We start from the raw sequence: 7,566 nt of genomic DNA, 5'->3' as shown, positions 1-7,566 counted from the left end.
TCTATCATGCAAAATGTGTCATTATTAGTGGAATGTATGGTGAACATTGGATGTAAGTAAAATTTTTGTTCTTAACAAAGTGGTTCTTGTAATTATATCTTGTGTACTTCTGTTGTGTTGTATTTTGTTGGGGCTTAGTCATCTCCTTTGGAGGTACACCTTCCTTGTACTACATCAAGTGGTATTAGAGATTAAGGTTGTTTGATTTGATTACAAGAGCCTAGTTGGAACTAGTGGGAGCTAGTTGTTGATCTAGTTGCTGATTTGGTTGTTTGAGTAAATGTTGATCTTGTTGGCAACTCATCAAAAGTGGCTAGATCAAGATGATAGTTGTTGATCTAATCTTGGTTAAAGCTTGTAAGACAAGTGAATAATTGAATCTTTGATTGTGAGGTAGAAGATTGTAGTATTGGCTCACAATATAAAAGGACTTGCTTAAGTTTTGTTTTCCTATTACATACCTATTGATCCTCATGGGTGTACAAATCATCAAAGTTTGAGGCAATTGCACCTTGTTGAAAGTCAAAATTCCACCTAGAAGAATGAACCCTAGGAGGTTGGAGAATATGTTTGAAGAATTCAAGGCTAAGGTGAGGAATGATATCTAAAATGTCTTGAATGGCTTGAGAAGGAACCCTAAAGTTGAAGAAGAATATGTTGAAGCTTACAAAGATCTTGACGCAGCTAAAGTAGATATCCCTATAGAAGAGGAAACATGTTGAAGGCTATGGCATAAGTTCGTAAGAGTCATAGAATGGAAGTTTCAAATTATTTTGGTGGTTTAGATCCTAAGGAATTGATAAATTGGATTAATGAACTTGAGGATTATTTTGAACTTCAAAATTGTAGATCCATAGAGAGTTAGATTAGCACAAACTAAGTTGAAGGGTTATGCTTCCTTGTAGTGGAAAGAATTGCTGAAATATAGAAGTGATAATGATGAACCTAAGATTACTAGATGGAGACCCATGGTTTCTAATTTGAAGAATGAATTAATCCCTAAAGACTATGAACATGAATTGTTTAAGAAATTTTAGAATTTAAAGCAAAAATATTTGTCTGTGAAAGATTACATTGAATAATTTTCCAAAATAGAAATCAGATCTAGACATTGAGAATCTTCTAAGGGGTTTCAAAGTATGCTATTTTGGTCCCAACTTTAAGTTATTATATTGAGAGGGGGAGGGGGGTGAATCAATATACTTACTATTTTCTACTTTTCATCTTAGGTCTTGTTTCTCTTCTATCTATAGGTTAGTGCAGGCAATAACTTAACTAGTCATGGTTAATGAAAAAAACATCACATGTAAATACCAACACATTAAATAATATTTGTTTCATGGAGACCGAACTAGGGTAAAAACCATGGTGTGTGAGACAATCCTCACAAGTTTTCACTCTTCTATCCAAGTGTGCCCAATCAAGAGCATATCACTATTAAATTATTACAAAGACATTGTAAGGTGTCACCTTGTTATAGGATTTTGATAAGATTTTCTAGGATCTTGATATGTTAGGAGAAACTTAGTTAGATGAAGTTGAAACACGAGTTAATGTGTCACTCTGTGAAGGGAATTATACATAGGACCTGTTAGGGTCCACCAACGACAAGATTTTCTATTGCAAAGGTAAGTAAACAATAGTAAAAATGATCTAAAAGTTTTAGTTACTAAACTTAGCTTGGTATAGATATTGGGTTGGATCTCTTGACCAGTCTACAATTGTGTTCTACCTTCTCTAGGTTCTGCATCTTCACTCTCTGATTACTTGTGTACTTTCTTCACTTCAAGCACACGATACTCTATGTGTTGTTGAGGCTTTCTCTCATTTTATTGGCACAATAATAACCTTGAATTATTGATCTCTCCTTGATCACTCTTCCTTTCTTTATGACATTCCACTTTAGCTTGTCTTTTCTGGCTCTCCAGCTAATCTCTTGGAAATCTAACCTTCTCTCCTTCAACTTCATTTTCTTTGATACTTTTCTTCTTTCTTTTCCCAAGAATTAAAAATTTGAATTCCCTTCCTATTACAAACTCATCTCTTCATTTCATTTGTACACCACTCTTATTAGGTTGTGGCATGCTCAACAAGAGTTATGGGTGCCATGTGTCTTTGGTGACTTGCATCTACTGGAAATAATTCAAATTTGAATTATTTCAAATTTTCCTTGATCCTTTCTCCCATCATTATTAATTACGACATTGAGTGCACTCTTTGCCTTTTTTTATGACTAGGCAATCATGGGTATCTTGCTTCATGCACTTTATGCTATGCCATCTTGTTACTATGTTTTTTGTTCATATAGCTTGCCTTCCTTTTGCTTGCATGGTCTTCATTTAGTGCACTTGGCATGATATGTCTAAGTGGATTACCTTCTTCATTGTCTCCACTCAACTTGTCATCTTTTCTTCCTTCCCTTCTAAATTAGGGTCGCACATTAGTGTGCCTTATCAGTTGTACCATTCTACTATTTAGATTTCTTTTCTTGTATTTCCAGCAATGACAACACCATTGATAACTAAGTTAACCAGTCTACGTACTAGTTAGTCTTCAACACTTTAGGCCAACAATCTCCCCCTTTGGCATTGATGGGAACACTTAGTCATTTTGACACTTCTTCCATTTTCTTCATTGTCTCCCCTAGAGATAGTGCATTTTCATGCTTGATCTTCTATGACCTATCTTTGTCTTCTTTCTCTCAACTTCTCCCCCTTTGAAAATAATATCAAAGGAGACCTTTTTTCCTTGCCTGATGCTCTCTTAACTGCTCCCCCTATGGAGTAGTCCCATGGTCTCATCAATCCACTTTGAGCTTGTTGTATTTTGTGATCGTGGATTTATGCCCTTTTGGCTTGGCTTAGTTTTAGGTAAATAGGGCTAAGATCCCTAATATTTCTCACAAATATTTAAATATATATTTGTGAAGATATATGCTAGTTGTTCCTTGGTTGGTACATATTCTGACCTGACATGTTTTTCTTGCACTTGTTCCCTCAGAAAATGGTACTTGATGGATATGTGCTTGGTCTCCAAGTGCATGATTGAAATTTTGGATATACTGATAGCACTTGTGCTATCACAGTTGATCACTACTGGTTCCTCCATTTTCTTTTGAATTCCTTTAATAAGTTGTTTAATCTAAACAACTTGAGTACAATTCATAGCTGCAAAAACATATTCTGCTTAAGTAGTCGATTGTGATATGTCATTCTTCTTTTTGCTAGTTCAGGCCACTAGTCATCCTCTAAGGAAGGATGCACCTCTAGTTGTATCTTCATGTCATCTATGTTTCCTTCCCAGTACATATATGTAAAGAAACTAATGTTAAAGTTACCTTTGTGAGAGTACCATAGTCCATATTCTTCAGTACCCCTTAGATACTTGAAGACTCTCTTTATAGCTATGATGAGTGAATCCTTTGGGTTGGAAAATAATTTGGCTACTATCATAATTTCTTGTGCTATGTTGGGTCTTCTATGTACCACATACTATTATTTTCCAATCATTAATAGGTAAAGTCTCTCATCCACTTTAGGGCTTTCATCCTCTTTTGATAATTTGAAATTGGTTGTCATTGGAGTGCCTATCGGTCTTGCATCTTCCATGCAAAATGTATTAAGAATTTCTTTGACATACTTGGTTTGCCCTATGAAAATACCTCCTTTTAGTTGGGATACTTGAATTCCAATGAATAATTCTATTTTTCCAACCGTCAATATTGTGAAATCCTTCTTCATGATTTTTGCAAATTCAACACTTTGCTTGCCATCTCCACCAAAGATGATAACATCCACAAAGATCTTTGCATTTAGTAGACTTGTGTCAATTTCTTTCATCATGTATAATAGTTATTACTTATTCTTGCAAAGCCAATATTTTTCAAGTATGAGTGTAGTATCACATACCATGCTCTTGGTGCCTACTTTACTCCATACATGGCTTTCCTTAGCCTACACACCTGATTCTTTCCTTGTGTTAGAATTTTTAATCTTTACCTTGGTTTTATTTATTAAATGGGATAAAGAAAGGTATCCATTATGTATTCTTTCCTCTTGTCCATGTGTAAGGACATGTGATTTTGTTTTGTAATTACTTTATTAAGGAAAATATTTTATTCCTCCTTAAGAGGATTATAACACTTGTTATGCACACAGTTCTGAATGTGTTATTCATTCACATGGGGGTTACCAAGTAATTGCTCTTCTCATCTCTATATAAGAGATTCTTCTCTCTCATTCTTTGAACACATGCTTAGTATGTAGTACTTTTTAATAAGCTTATGGCTCCATTTCTACCTCTCACATTCTTCAGGCATTTGCCTCATTCATATAATTCGCAAGGGGTTTTCTTTGCTTCCCCCCTACAAAATCTCTTTGTCTCTTGTGTTGATCATTGGAAATTTCTGTTTGGTTGATGGTAATTATATTCATATCAAGCTCTCTTAGATTATTTTTCATTTTTGCTTCATTTCATTTTTGTAATATTCTTACATGGTCTTAGAGCTATATAATCCTTGTTTGAGTTTGTGTGAAGCTTATCACATTGGATACACTCCTGAGGGAAAACTTCATTATTATTTTTGGCTCATTCTAACTCATTGTCATGCAGTTTTCTTTCCATGTCACATCTAACCCATTTTCCCCTCTTGTTTTGGAAGTCTTGCCACCAAAACAAGAGAAACTTTGCTCTAATTTTATTGTATTAACATTATTCTTTACAAGTTGTTATTTCTTTACTAATATATTTTTAAAAGTTGAAAATCTTTTTTTTTTGCTATCTCTAATAATCTAATTGAAAATTTCTTGAAAAAATATAGAACTAATCTATACTTGATTTTTATGTTTTCTTTGCAAGTTGCTCACAAATTTTGTGGTAGATTTAAATAATTTAATCTCTCATGTTCTATGACTACCATTAATATATTTTTTTCTATCATTTCTTTAGCTTGCGGTGTAACACCATTTACAATGTTTATAAATATTAGTTTATAATATTTGCAACAACTCTCACATAAATTTTATAATAATATTTTTTTTTTATATATGTTCTCTTCTAAATAGTAATGTGGCATTTAATAACTCTACTCATTCAACTTTGACACAAATATACTCTTAAAATTTGATTTCTCAATATGAACTAGTAAGATGTAAAATATGGATGAACAGGGTTTAGAATAATGCGGATGAAAGAGACCCTAAACCAATATTCTACACATACATATAAATTCTTATGATATGAAAAGTAAATGTAGATGAATAATATTGAGATGAAGAAATAAAAGGTACTTACCTCCGACAAAGAATGGGCTAAAAACCCTATCAAACGGTCTCAAAAACTATTGAATTTCGCGCTCTTGAAGTGAAACTATGAGATGTACAAAACCTAGAAATATTTTTCTTTTATGAGTCAGGTCAACCTTGACCTAGATAGCAGGGCACAATCTTACCCCGAGGCACAATCTTACCCCTCATTGAAGGTCATCCCTGACCTGAAATGACTTTGACAAAAAAATTGTTTGTGGATCCCAAAAGTTTTTTCAAAAAGGGTATCCATATATGAACTTCAATTCACTGTCTTGTACTTGTACCTACAAGAAAAATGGATTTTTGTTTGGATGGGGGGTTTGCCTTAATCAAACCCTTATTTGAAATCAATCTTGAAATGAAATTGAAATTGCAATATGTATAAACAAAATAAATGTAACTATTCACCTTGCTTGTGTTGAAATCCTTGTGGAGAATTTGAATCCTTAAATCTACAAGTATGGATTCTTCAATGAATGTAGAATAGGATGTAGGATGTCTCAAATCAATTGTCTTAGATCTTCAACACCAATCTTGGATGGATCTTGGATTAGGAAGAGGCTTGAATGGAAATGGATGAATCTTCACTAATGGATCTCTTTGGTGAATTGAATGCTTGAATGCTTGAATATGAAAGTGGATGCTTGACAATGGATCATCCAATATGTCCTTGTCTTAGAGAAAATGAGAGGAGGAGGCTTCTTTTTATAGAGATCTAGCACACAAACTCCTAGAGAGGCCGACATATGAGAAATAAATTCCCATTGGGCCCTTACCCTTATAAATAGACCTAGATTAAATGTTATTTAAAATTTTACCATTTCGAAGGCCAAAACAACTGACCCAAAAGTGAAAACAATTCTCTTTGAAACCCGACATCTAGAAATCATGAAACCTTGAAATTTGGACCTTGGGTTAGGGTCAAAGTTGACTATGACCTAGGTCAAGGTTGACTTTGACCTAGGTTAGTGTCGAGGTCATCCTTGACCTAGGTCAAGGTTGAGGTTGACCCTAACCTTAAGGTCACAAATCTCAGGATCTTAGTCCAAAATGCTAGAAAAATTAGAAAGAAAGTGGAAAAGGGGGCACAATCAGGAGAAAAATCCAAATCTAAGCCGAGGACCCATTCAAGGCATTTGACATGACCCCGAATCACCTATTGGGAGGGCTAAACCAGCCCTAAATGGAAGTGCTTCCATTTTTCAACAAATCAAAACTAATGGTAGATTATATTTGCTGGCATACATTAGTCATTTGGTGACTATGCAAAGTCTCACAATTTTTATTTTTTTCAAAGGTTAAGTTATTCCTCTCTTTTCTTTTCACATATGTAAAAGGAACTTTTTAAACTTAAGAATCTATACACATATATCAAGTATCTTAACTTAATGTCTTTTAAAAGTTTTTAAAAATAAATTATTTTATATTGAATTTGTTTCTTTAATTTAATTTGTTAAAAAATAAATCATAACTCTTTAATAAAGTTAAAGCAACTATAATGTTAGTTTTGTTCCTACTACACTTTTAAATGTCAAGTTTTAAACTTTGTTTTTGAAAGGATACTTTATATATATATATATATATATATATATATATATATATATATATATATATATATATATATATATATATATATATATATATAATATTAGGTATGTCATAAAGATGCATAAAATGTCTTAAGCATGTGAAAATGTAAAGTTTTTTTGCTTCTAATTTTTCTAAAAATCCTTTTCTATAGTTAAATTTAAAGATGAAGTATTTTTTAAGATAAATAAATAAATAACTTAAAATCATAATGTATAAAATTGTAACAAGATTTTATTTAGCTTTTTCAAGTTTGTTATTTTAATTATATTTTATTTAAGAGTTTTCTTAAATAAAAGGGGTATTTTCTTTATCTTATTGTGATTATGCTATTAATCGTAAACATTTTTTTTGTCTTTTTATTACAATATGATTTATCTTGCTTACTAAACTATTAGTCGAGATAATATTTCTTTTGATATTCTTTGTTTCAATGTTTGGACTAACCTTGTTCTTATGAAAATTGCGAGATTTCTCTCATCATTATATTTTTTAACAATATTTATATTAACATATTTGAAGTTATTTGTATTATAAGTCATATCTAGATTCTTTCAAACATTATGAGTTATCATTTGAGTTATTTGAATATATATTCTTTTGTAGGTACATATCTGTTCAAGTATATATGGGTGTACTCATATATACCTAGATAAGTATACTTGAGCTATTG

The sequence above is a fragment of the Cupressus sempervirens genome, chromosome 7 (assembly GCF_028749045.1).
Source record: "Cupressus sempervirens isolate cs-2001-9-10 chromosome 7, ASM2874904v1, whole genome shotgun sequence".
Taxonomy (NCBI): domain Eukaryota; kingdom Viridiplantae; phylum Streptophyta; class Pinopsida; order Cupressales; family Cupressaceae; genus Cupressus; species Cupressus sempervirens.
The sequence above is the reverse complement of the archived record's forward strand: the minus strand, read 5'-3'. Positions refer to the sequence as shown.